The following is a 13,685-nucleotide window of genomic DNA, read 5'->3' as shown; positions in this document are numbered from 1 at the left end:
TCAATGAATGATCTCTTGTAATAACAACCAGAAATAACTTCATTTCTTTTGAAGTTAACACAGAGCCCCCCAAACTGCAGAGTGAATCTTCCCCACCAAAATATTTTACTAACAAATGCTCATATTTTCTGCTGGAGTCCAATGTATACATTTGTTAGACGATTTTCTAGACCACACATTTTTATTATCGATCCAAACTCAGAATCTAGGTTTATGTTAGTCTTTCACATAAATAGGCTAAAAGCTCTGTATCATTAGTTCTTTCTGCTTTTATTTACTGGAAAATATTTCATACTACTTTTAGAGATTAAGATCTGGTAACACTTTATTTTAGCTGTCTTATTATTTTAATTTATGTAGTCTCAGGAATAACAGAGATCATAACAAATTCCTTTGGTATTAAAGAGGTTGGTTGTGCACACTGATGTAGAGTCAGCTACACACATTTCTTTTGCTTTCCTTTTGAATCTTTTTACACTGATTTTGAAGGCTCAGACAACAAACAGATCAGAAGATACTTATTTTTTTGGTGATGAATCAAATTGGCTATTTAAAACTGCACTGTAGTAAGATAGTAAGATTTTTATATATATATAAAAGCTGAAATCCAAGGAAGTTTGAGATCTAAGGGTAAATAGAGTATTGGCTTGATGCTGACTGGTAAGATACCTTGAGAAGTATGGGTCGCTCATAAGTATCAGATGACTTGTCACTTTCTTCAATCTCTGTGGTGTTCATGGAGGCTGGAAATGAGTCTGTATCCGAATCTGTACAGAAAGTCTACATCAGCAAAAGACTGAACTCAATACAGTTTGATGTTTAGAAGAAGAATTTTTCTAAAGAAGCTGGAGGAATGAGGTGTTTAGTTTTCTATGAACTTTGGCAACATCTGTAATGATCCAAGTGTCTCTGCTCTGAGTGGATCTTTGGGAGGTTTAGAGAGCCTTCTGCTTTGCTGAGTACAAACCCTTTCAACAGGAACAGATCAACAGGCAGGAGGAAAGAAAAAAAAGGAAAATGTTCTTGTCTAAATGAAAAAGATAAGGAGAGAAAGTCTGCCCTGAGGTTAAATACTAGAGGAATTCTGAAACTTTGGCTTAAAAGGAGAGATTAAAAAATAATAAAAACTGGTTAAAAATAGCACAGGAATCCTTGTCTAAGCAACCAGACAACCATAAATGCTGGCAATGAACAGCTAGTGTACTGCTAAAGCACAGGAATCAGCCTGAATATGAAGAGTAACCTACTTCCATTTATGTCTAAGTGTAATATTGCTACCCTTGATACCAGAAGCTGAGATTAAAGACATTTATACAGTATATATTTCCAGGAGTGAATGGCAATTCCCAGGAACAGAGAGAATTTCTCCAGAAACCGTTCCTTACTTTAATAGTGGACCACTGTAATTTGAGACAAGCTCTATCCGTCATATATTTTTCAAAACTTGATGATCCAGGGGTTGATTTCAAATATTTTCTGGGAATGTGAATGTTCGAGATGGTGAGTCATTGCCAGAGGACCACGGGAGTCACCTGGAAGCTATGTGCATGATAGAAGACTCTCTGGAGACACAAGCTGGAGACTCTTCCAGATCGATCTTGAGTGCAAGTTCTCAATCTGGAAGTAACTATGAGTTTTTTCCCTGTCCTTTCCATGAGGTGTAGACTGTCCAAAGGATCATTTAAGTACATCTGACCTGGCTAGTTCTCTGCCACTGTGGACATTTGGGCATCCCCTATTATCTGTGTGCCATGCCCTTTATCTAAAGTTGATTTCAGTCCTCAGTAGGTTGAGTCTTAGAGAAAGGCACTATATAGAAGTCAGACTAAATTTTATGAGATTGTAAAGGTTAAACTCAAGGATAAGCAACACAGTTAGCACTATTCAGAATCCTCCCTGAGACTTTATTATGCAAAAGGACAGATAATGTTTAAACATACTCAGTGTCATGTAATACCTGGAATTCACTGTGGATTAAAACTTAATCCTTCTCATAGAAACTTTTCCTCTTACCCACATGTTAGTCATCTTTAGTCCAAGGTAACTGGAATGGGCAGGGAGAAGCAACACTACTCATGAATATGAATAGCAAAACTACAGCAAGAACAAAAAATGGGCCTTCATGATCCATGTTTAGGCAGCTAAATAAGTGGCTTTGCTAGGAGCTGTGTTTCACACTTGAAGATGTGCCTAGCAGTGTAGGACCTACAACAGATGCTGATGGTCATTGACATTTGCTTTTAGCCAAACACAAACTGCCCAGCTGACAGCTGCACTGGCAATTTGCTGTTAGAGAAGTCCTGGAACTATGTAAAATGCAGTAACCACCCTTTTCTTCATCTGGCATGCAGCCAGGGGAAGTTATAGAGTCTAATATGCATAGAAGGAACAGTAGAGTCACAGAATCAAAATGGATGATAAAAGCTCAGGCGGACACTCTGGTTAGGTCACATTTTTGTATCAGAGAAGCTGATGACTGCAGGAGAACTAATTATGGGTGTCCTGGTCACAGCACCCTGTGATAAAACTACAATTTCTCTTGGGGAAAAAAGAATCAAAAATCCAATTAAATATTCAGTGCTGCAGCTCCTAAGTGTTAGCTGTCTGGCACAGCTTTGATGGACACCTAAATTGCTATGCCCTAAGTAAATATTAAGTGGGGCAAAGAAAGGGATTTAGAGCATCTAAAAGCTAAATCAGATGGTATAAAATGGTAAACTCGGGGCTGCAGATGAAATTATCTCTCCCTCACACACAGGTTCCTGATTCAAGACTGTTCTTATTTGCCTCTGAGTGCTTTTACATTGCAAAATGCATATTTAACTTCTCTCATGCTCACTGAAGTTAGGACTTCCCATGTCATAGGCCCTGAATCAGTTCTACAAAGCAGATTTTTAACATTTTATTTCTTCTGACTAATGGTCCTGTAATGACTCAGACTCCAATACACACTACGTGCAGACATTCTCATCAGAACAACTGGGGTCTAGAATGCACTGCAAGGAGACATTTTCAGACCAACCTGCAAATCCTTTGCTTGGGATTAACATACCTCAATATGTTTTATATTGATAGACATACACCTTTGCTGTATATGCAGTTATCTAGGCAAAGATAAAGTGGTTTTATTTTTGTTTAAAAGGTGATCTTTCATGCTTTATTAATAAGTGGCATGTAAACACCAAACCAGTGCCAGGCTATGTTTTTGTTTTTGTACTTGCAGCCTAGAAAGATTCAAAAGTTATCTCAATTTATAACATTGCCAAACTACATAATTTTATTACTTCCCTCTTTTAGGAAGTAAGTTTATTGGTTCATCTTGATGAGACTCACGATGCTGCTTTCAGTCATTTACATAACTACCTAGAAAGTAATTGTATCAAGCATCCAAACTGTGTAGCTACTCCAAAAGAGGCAACATTTGCTAACGGAGTAAGTAACTAGTTTGAAAGAGTACAAGCAAAGCACTAGAAATTCAGGAATTCTGCATTCAGGAATTCTGCATTGTTTTGGAAATGGCTATGAGAGGTAAATGGTTCTGATTGAAAACCATGAAATGTGTGATAGTAAAAGCTGGTAGAAACATCACATGGGGAGGACCTTAGACCATTTTCTTGACCTTAGAAGTTGCTACTAGAAAAACTTCAGTGGTGAGGCTCGTGAAGGTTTCATACCTGCTCCATGATATAGATGTAGCAAGTAAGTTGTATTTTTATCTTTAAAAATAAAAAAAACAGATAAGTAGTCACCCCTTTGACTATCAAGAACTAGATTATTGCAGGGATTGGTGAAAGAAAAACAAGAAAATGTGTGCAACCAATAAAATGAGACAAACCCATGGATTTAAAAGCAAGATGTGAATAGAGATTTCCTGATATTTCTACTAATTTATCTCTATCCTGGAAAATATATCTACAGATATATCAGGAGAACAAGTTCCTAGTGTTTATATTATCAGGTAAGTACATTTTATCCTAATTGCATGACCCAAGATACGGTATTACAATGGTACATATAAATCTAATGTTTAGAGAATGGATTTTCTTCATGCTATCTAGAGCATTTTCATATTGAGACTCAGAAGGTAATAAAAAAATAAGAGAATTGTGAGGTGAAAATTGACATAACTGGACAGATGCCTCTAAGTGCTTAACAGAGTAGCCCCAGTTATAGTTTGTGGTATGGTTTGTGAAGTGCTTTAGGATCCTTCAGAAGTTGAATAATGGCAAACTGCAATTAAACAGAGTTATGACAAACTTAACAAGGTAAAGCCCAAAATATTATATAATGGACAGCTTAGTTTCTTTGGCTAGAAGTGGCTTAAATAATAGAGGCAGAGAGCATGAGGTTCAGAGGAGAGGGATTTATTTGCTTTCTTCTGCACCTAAGTTGAAGACTTGACCATTTCAGACATTCAGAATATTGGCAGGCTCATAGGAAGCCAGTCTTTTGTTGCTCAGCACAGCCTGAATAATGCTGGATGTTGCTGTTGCATGCCTCACTCTACTTACATGCACAAACCCTTAAGTGTCCTAAAGGTTTTGCCCTAGAATGAAAAACAACACCTAATATGACACTCGTCCAACAGAAAGCAGAATGCCTGTGGTCCTCAGTGAGAACATACCACTAGAACTTTAATAAACTAACTAAACCAGAAGAGCTTTATTGAAGAAACTCAATCTTTTGGCTGGCTCTGGCCACTCATGTTGACAAAGGAAAAAGACAGGAAAAACTTGCCTTTGAGAGAGAAAGAAAACAGCAACTGTTTGATTTGTTTGCAATATTATTAGCAGAAACTTCTAGCAGTATAAAGTACTTATCAGGAAAAAAAGTTTCCCAATGATTAATATTTTTATATAGGAAATTGCTTCAACTCCATCAAATAACACTTAAATTAAAATAAATACATTCAAGTTCTGTAATTTGTTCTTGTCCAATATATATCTTCATTTTCTAAGGAGAAAATGGTCCAGTTCTCCCCGAGAGTTGCAAATTTAGTCACTTCATGCAGCTGACAGCATTTATTATACAATATGAAGAATCATTGCTCTACTACATGTCTGTGATTAATCTCTCCAGTGTTGAAACATGTTCTGGGGTGGAGACTAGCAGAAGCTTTATTGTGTGGGCCTGACTGTAGAATTTCTTTTTCTTTTGCTCTCATTCTTTTGTCACCTCTCCCTATCCCAAGCTTTTCTGCTTGACCCTGACTCTAGAAGGATGTTCATCTCCTGAATGCTGTTCATCCCGGTACTCAAAGCCACCTCATTGCCCCTCTTCACATTGCTTCTGCTTCTCAGATCTCTCACCAGTGCTGAAGCTGTGGATCCCACAGGGCTGGTGCTCCTAAGTTAGCAAGTCCTCAGCAGGTTTTTAGCTTGTAATCCCCATCCTTCCCCTTGGCTTGTCATGGTCAGGAGTCATTGTGCACCTCACTACTGGGCACATCAATGTCAAAAGACCCTGTAACTACTGAGGGAGAAACCTCAAAAAATAGTCAAATACTGGTATCTTGGTGCAAACTGACTGAGGAGAAAAGAAGATCATCCACAGGCAAACAGATGAATGTGTGAAAAATATTCTGAGTGCAAATAGCAACCAGAAAATGTTTAAAAAGAAAAAGAAATGAGAAAGAACGAATAAGTAAAATAAATAGACTTGGAGTAACTGGAGGCTGATCTTGCTAGAATAAAACTACAGTTATTCTATTTCCTCTCTGCAGCAAAATGCAACTCTCTGTTGCCAGTACCTTTGTCTGCTGAGGGATCCCTCTACAAGCTTCTGTGCTTATAGCTCTCAGTTCTCCTTGCTCTTCCAGTCACACACAGGTGCATCTGTTCCTCCAAATCAATTTTTCCTGTTCTGTCTGGATTAATATTCTAATATTGATGTATTAAAACTTGTAGCTCAAATGATCTGTGCAGCAAAAATGAGCATTTGGGAAAGTTGGTGTTGTTCAGCCTGGAGAAGAGAAGGCTTGGGGAATCCTTATAACAGCCTTTCAATACCTGAAGGGGCTACAGAAATGCTGGGGAGGGACTTTTTATAAGGGCACGGAATGATAGCACAACAGGTAATGGCTTTAAACTGGAAGAGGGTAGATTTAGGTCAGATATCAGGAAGAAATTCTTTAGTGTGAGGGTGGTGAGACACTGAAACAGGTTGCCCAGAGAAACTGTGGCTGCCCCATCCCTGGAATTGTTCAAGGCCAGGCTGGATGGGGCTTGGAGCAGCCTGATCTACCAGGAGGTGTCCCTGCCCATGCAGGAGAGTTTGATATAGATTATTTTTAAGGTCCCTTCCAACCCAAACGATTCTATGATTCTATGATACAAGCTGGAGTCGCTAATTTCCTCCCTTACTGAGATTTCTTTTGAACATAAATTGAATCTGTAAATTCTCTATACTGCAAATGGAGAGAGGAAGATGTCTCTGGGGCCTCCAGAAGGAGACTCCCTGTGCTTAAGTTGCTTATGTTCATTTTGTCTCCAGAGGGCAGCTTGCAGAGAACTCTGGCCAGGCAATGCAGCCTGCCTTGAGAAAGCAGTGCTGGAGGGGTTTGTCTGCATCTGCTCCATGTACCATTAGCCTGATTCTTCTCCAGGCCCCCCAATCCAACACACTGTTCTTCTGGGATAGGTTGGATTTTGTTGTGATTTTTCAGTTCAGAGTACTAAAAATAGCAAGACTGCCATCTAAATATGAGTCTCAGCCACTTTTGTCCTCAAATCATCATGTTATGTTGAACATTTTACACGCGGGGTTATATTGGTTTATAATGTAAATACTATACCAAACTAACTTCTCACTGTGAGTGAAAAGCTGTTAAAAAACTTTTACATGCAAGTATAGGTACACATATATGTATTTCTGTATATGAAATTAGGTCTATGCATAAGTATTTGAATTAGACATGCAGGATGTCCCTCTGAAGGCTTCAGAAGTGTCAGCTTTGCTCTCTGTATTGAAGGCAATGTGGGACACAGTGTGTCTGAGGCACAGATCCAAATGACTCTTTTTATTGAGGATCATGAGCTACTTTTTGCACATGTTTACCATGCAAACCTTTTAAGCCTAAAATATCTGGGGTAAAGAGAGAAAGATCCTTTGATCTTAAATACCAGCTGCAATAATCACACAGAAACCTCTTCCCTTCCTTCAGCTCACACCTGCAAAACTCAACTGATGTACGGATGTGAAGCAAACACTCTTGTTTTAAAAAGTACTGTAGTGAGGAGCCTGAAATCCTGGTGTTGTCAGCTGTGTGTGGAGTGTAGCTTTGCTAATGCAGGAGGGTGTGAAGCTGAAGAAGTCTGCAGAGACAAGGGGTAGTGATACATCCAATGTAAAAACTGTGTGGTTATCTGAGTGGAAACACAACAGTATTAGTACCAAATTGACCCAGCAAATAATTACTGGTGAACACTAGTTGTAGAGCGACTTCATTTTGCATTGTGCTTGCAGTTAAGAAAAGAAAAGAAAAGAAAAGAAAAGAAAAGAAAAGAAAAGAAAAGAAAAGAGAAAAGAAAAGAAAAGAAAAGAAAAGAAAAGAAAAGAAAAGAAAAGAAAAGAAAAGAGAAAAGAAAAGAAAAGAAAAGAAAAGAAAAGAAAAGAAAAGAAAAGAAAAGAAAAGAAAAGAAAAGAAAAGAAAAGAAAAGAAAAGAAAAGAAAAGAGAAAAGAAAAGAAAAGAAAAGAAAAGAAAAGAAAAGAAAAGAAAAGAAAAGAAAAGAAAAGAAAAGAAAAGAAAAGAAAAGAAAAGAAAAGAAAAGAAAAGAAAAAGAGAGAGATGTAAGTTTTGTATGAAAGAAAGACAATCTGTCTTATGTTATTTAATAAGTTCCTGCAAGCCCATGAGCTCAGTTCTTGTTCAGCTTTCAAACAGATGTTATCTTCTTTAAAAATGATCACATCCCAAGTGCTGTAATTTTAAGTGCACATTCGCTGTGTAGTCCAACACTTCTTGGGTTTAAAAACACGTTTTATTATAAGCCAGAACAACAGTATCTTGAAAGAGAATGTGTCTATACCCTTTGGAGCAGAGACTAAATACCAGATACCCTTTGTCCTGGATGAACCATGAGGATGAAGTGTAATTTTTCTTCTTCTGTCTTTCACCCTTTTTTTATCATATGTATGCTGCATATGTAATTTTCCCATACAACAGAGCACTTCCACAGGACAGGTCACAAACCCTGTCTGTCTTCCAACCTGGTGAATTAGGACTATAAATTAGAAGAGGTGGTTTGAGATGTCCTGGCAGAGAAGTGCTCCTTTGCCTTCCATCCTGCAGCATAACCATTCCTTCCCTACAGTTGAGCACTGCATGAGTTCAGCCAGGTCAGGGTTTCCAGAGCAGGACTTTCAAAACAGACCTCAGAAGGGTTTCTGGATTTTTTCAAACATTAATTGCTCAAAACTATTGAGACATACTTTTCTGGGCATGGCCAAAGCACGTGTGGGCTTTGAGGCTATGGAACTTTTGGAAACTAGGAAATCTAGTTCCAAAAGTTTCCTCATTTGGAACTAGGAAACTTAAGGAACATGTTGCCTTTCTGGGGTTGAGGCATCTGAATAGATCTACAAAGGCCTTTATAGGCTTTATAGGCTTTTTGTAGACCTGCCTGAGGGGGCTGTTAAGGCTTTGGAATTGAAATGGTGTGTAGGGCTCGAAAGTAACAGTAGCTTCTTCCTTGAAGTGCCCTGTCCAAGGGCAGTTGCTGGGTTGACAGGAACAAGTTCCTGTTGTACACATGGAGTGCACCTGGCAGTGAGATGTAAACAAGGAGAGAAGCAACTTCTCTCTCTTGCCCCCCTCCCCTCATTTTGTCATTTGTGACAGATAAATCTGGCAGACAAGGAAGAAACTAAATTTTTGTGTTATCAGCCTGAAAGAATAAAAAAAACCTCTTCTGTAATTCGCTTCTGTTAATGCTGCACAGCTGTTTGATGGTCTGACTGTAAAGGACCAAAAAGATATTTTAAAGCATGGACTTTTTCAAACAATGTACTTCTGATTGCTTTTCAAAAGCAGCCTGGTTGCAGAGATAGGCTGATTCTGCCCTTCAAACTGCTTTAAGCTGAGAAACAATAATCAATGCAAAATGGAAATCAGAGTTTGGTGAATAACCCAAGTGTAGGGAGAAGAACCTAAGTGTAAGAAGTGTAATCAGAAGTACCGTGAGGTTTACCTTCATGGTCTGGGTTGCTAGAAAGGGGGGATGATTAGGAGGTGGCATCTCTCAGAGTCCACAGAAGTAAAAAAACACAAACAAGAAATATAAAGCAAAAAACATGAACAAGATTAATATTAGAAAAGTGCAAGGAACAAAGCATAGCTTACCAATTATCAAGCCACCTGAACAAGTTTAAACTCCTTGTACGGTGCTGGAAGCTTTTAAATTAATAATTATAGCACAAAAAGTTGGTGTAGAAGTCTTTTTAAAATAAAAGATCACAAGACTCTGAAAAGAGTTTGATGGGAAAAGAACCAAGTACTCACCTGGACTAGCAAGTGATAGAAAGGTCACCCCTCACTGGGATAAGAAATGCATTTTAAATAAGGTTATCAGGCTTTACTATTGAGTTAGATGAGATGTAGAAAATTAGCTTGGATGAAATTACCTAGATCCTTTTTCATCCTTCATGAATACACTAGTAGGTTTTGATACCCTCATGTTTTGTAGGTGTTATTCATGTGTTTTTGCTGACCTCAGACTGATATGCTGATAAGCAAATGGGAGGATGTTGCTCTGAGTAGAGAAAATGACATTTATTTTAAAAGAATATGATTTGTTTAAGTGGATTTACCTCTTGAGGTAATCTGTCAGATTTTAAAAATATGATCTGAAAATTCTTCAGATGATACTTTTGAAGCATAAATACTGTTGCTCTGAGTTTATTACCACTGTGTAGGGAATTAAACAAGCTCTTTGATTTTAATTATTTTGCTTGGCCTGATCTTTCTCTAAACCCTTTCCCTGAAACAATGATGCAAAGAAAATGCTGAAGTTCTGACTTTCAAAATGAAACAAAAATCCTAATGTGTCTTATTAATGTCGAATTGGAGGTGAGAGGATGGGTACTGCTGCACATTGTCCCCCATGTTAACAATGTCAGAAAAATTATGTCAGCTTTCAACAAGGCAGAATTACTTAGTTTCAAAGTGCCAGCTGTAATTAGACCTTTCCTTTTAAAAGAAATTCCCAGTGTGTGTAGGCAAGATCAGCTGCTTGCTTTGTCTGAATTCTCAGATTGCAGAGCTACTTTCCCTTGGACAGATTGCTTTTGAAAAGGCCTGTTTCTTTAGACTGAATTCATCCATTTCCATTGTAAATGTAGTACAAAACATAATTACTTCATAAGAGCTGGAAACTCAGAATGGCCTTATTTAAAAGGCAGAAGCCTTGGGATTGTTGTCAATTTGTAAAAAGTTATGGCTGTGTTGATGTGATCTGTCAGACTAGTGGATAGGAATATTGTTACACATGCTTTAAAAAAATAGCTGTGAGAATCTAATCCTGGATTACTGCAGTGCTCGTGGGTCCCAAATTAAATCAGTAGAAGAGGCTTAACATTTCCTCTTAATTTTCAGAAGTGACATGGATATTAAAAAGGTTTCTATCTATTAGTTTTCAGTGGTGTAGGACAATGTGATGTAGATGAGCTGAAAGGGGGTTTTTGTTGTTTTGAGTCAGTGTGTAAAGGATGGATTTAAGAGATGATAGAAATAGCTGTGGGGTTTCTTGGAAGAGGAAAAAGAAGAGGTCAGAGGGTGGTCTGAAGGACTAGAGGCAGAAGTGAAAATGTAGACACAGCAATGAGAAGAAACTGAGGAAGCAGCCAGAGGGATGGAATATAATTAGAGGCAAAGAATGAGAGCCTTTGCATGAGTTTTTTCAACAGATAGAGAAACATTAGAATGTCTAGGAAAAAAAGGGCAAAAAAAGAAACGCAAACCAAAGTGTGAAGATGGCAAAATCAACAAAATGATAGCTGCATCCCACAGGCAGCAAATGTTTGGCCAGTGGATGGGACCTCGGTGAGCTGGCAGCAAAGCTACAGAGGCAAGAACAACTGCACAGGAGCCAGAGCGAAGGGAAGAGCGATGGGAGCTGAAGGTAAAGCTGAGCGACAGCCAGCACGGCCTTGGCAAGAACAAATAGTGTCAGACCTTTCAAATTTCCTTCTGCAGCTCTCTGAACGAGAGAAGAGCGGAAGATCTCAGTATGGTGTCTGCAATAAGGCTTTTCACATTGCTTTATAGAGTGTTCTTACAAGCAGGCTTTGAAAATATGTTTCTAAATGGAACTACAACAGGCTGAGGTGTAACACAGGCTGGAGATACCTGCTCTGTAGTGGTAATCAAGGGGGATGCTTCGGAGTCTGTTTCATTGACTATGGAAGGACAGAAAAGGAGAATGCTCATTAAACATACAGAAGACATGCAGCTGTGAGGAGCTACCAGGAGATTGTAGAATATGATCAGAATAATGGAATAAAAAAGGAGGTAGAAAAGACAGCACAGGAGAAAAAAAATCTAAAAATTAGGACATATTTCAATGAAAATAAATCCTGGTGCACACTTTTTAGGCAGGTATAATGAGCTACCATGTAGGAAAGATGTGATGTTCAGAGAGAATCTCAGTCTTCTGAATGGTTATTGCTACCAAAAATCTTAAATAAGTGTCTACAAGGAGAAAATCCAAAGACCAAGCCTATTTTCTTCTCTCCTGTCTTTTATTCTATGATTTTCATCAGCATTTTAAAAATACAGTGGTTTTATAATCTATTGATGTGACCTGGTATCACCTTGGCTTTCCCGTATGGTACTAGAGCTAGAAGATCTGAAAGCAAGTTTGCTCTGAAAAGGGCAAGGGTTTGATCTGAAAGCTACTTGCTCTTGTAAAATTCGTTTTGTCTGGAAAACAAGAAAATGCATAATTAGCAATCCAAGAAGCAGCAAGGTCAAACTGTATCCTTAAGGATATGCATTGATATCCTATGAAAGGATTTTTGTAAATCAGACTGACAGCTGGACTTACAAGCATTTTTTTTTATGGTCTAGTCATTTTTACATTTTAATTTCTATGTAAAAGATCAATAACTATAATGATCAGAAGGTACCTGTCTCTCTTTTTCCTGACAGAGATTTGTAATGCATTTCTAACACCTATTTAAGTCCTGCTGATCTGTGTTGGAAAAATAATTTCAAGTGGTGCCAGCTTAACTGCTATTCATTTGTAATGGTGGGCTTTGCTCTGCAAGGACAAGATTTTTTTGTGGGATGATGTCTTTCCACAGCATATCAGTGTGCCCAGAAACCCTGGAAAGCATTTCAGCCTCCACCCAAGCCATTTTACTCCCCAGCATCTCCCATCTCACTACTGAGATAAGGTTTAACTGGGTTTAAAAGTGTGGCCTGTTCTCTCTTGCAGTCTTGACAAAGCTTTAGATGCCAGGGGAATCCAGGTGCTACAGCCAGAGCACATCCTGGATCCTTGAGAGTCAGCAGTGGATGATACTCAGATTTAGTTTGTGTATCAATTGCTGATAGGTATTTGCTTTAAAGAAAACCCAAGGAATTTTAAACTACCAAAAATCATTAGGTTCTGCACATATCAGTGTGGAAATCATGGCTCCTAGATGGAACATCCCATCATTTAAACATGGACCAAAGTTAGTGTCTGGAGGGCAATTGATCTGAGGGTCTCCAACACCCATCAGTTTCCTGCAGTTTGTCTTTAACTTCTTCACACTGTCTAGAGTTTCTATTTTGCCTTGGGCTCTTGGGAAGACTTCAAGACTTCAAACATTTTCATAGATGTCACTGAAGTATCAAAGTAAGTTGGTATTTTCCTGACAGTTGGTTAATCCACCAAGGAACAAACAAACAAACAAACAAAAACAAAAAATTCCACAAAACAAACAAACTAAATCCCACAAAAAAACAACAACACAAAAAACACAAAAAAAAACAAAAAAAAACCCACCAAAAAACCACCACAAAAACAAACAAACAAACAAACAAACAAAAAACAACCAAAAATCCCAAAAGGTAAAAAGATTCTATAATTATCTGTCCCAGGGTTTTATGCCAACACTTGGCATTTGCAGCTGGAAGAGAGGGGAAAGTATATTTAATGAGCCACTAGTCTTACTTGATAGACCAGCTCTTCTGTACTCTTATTTTCTGTATGAATGGCACCAGGGAACAAAAAAGGAACAGGAAACAAAGTGCTGAGTTTTCTCCTTCCTACCAATCACAGAACCACAGAATGTTAGGGACTGGAAGGGACCTCGAAAGATCATCAAGTCCAACCCCCCTGCCAGAGCAGGATTCCCTACGGATCCTCTGGACAGAGGATCGTGTCCAGGCAGGTTTTGAATGTCTCCAGAGCAGGAGTCTCCACAGCCTCCTTGGGCAGCCTATTCCAGTGCTCTGTCACTCTCTCAGTGAAATAGTTTTTCCCTATGATTACGTGGAACTTCCTATGCTCCAGCCTGCACCTGCTGCTCCTTGTCCTATCATCAGACATCACTGAGAAGAGCCTGATTCCATCCTCCTGACACTTGCCCTTTACATATTTTTAAATATTAGAGAGGTCTCCCTCAGCCTTCTTAAAGCTAACCCAGCTCCCTCAGATTTTCCTCGTAATAAACCTGTTAATCCACTGATTTAAATGAT

Source organism: Apus apus, chromosome 2 (genome assembly GCF_020740795.1).
Source record: "Apus apus isolate bApuApu2 chromosome 2, bApuApu2.pri.cur, whole genome shotgun sequence".
In the NCBI taxonomy this organism is placed as follows: Eukaryota; Metazoa; Chordata; class Aves; order Apodiformes; family Apodidae; genus Apus; species Apus apus.
Note: the sequence above shows the minus strand (reverse complement) of the source record.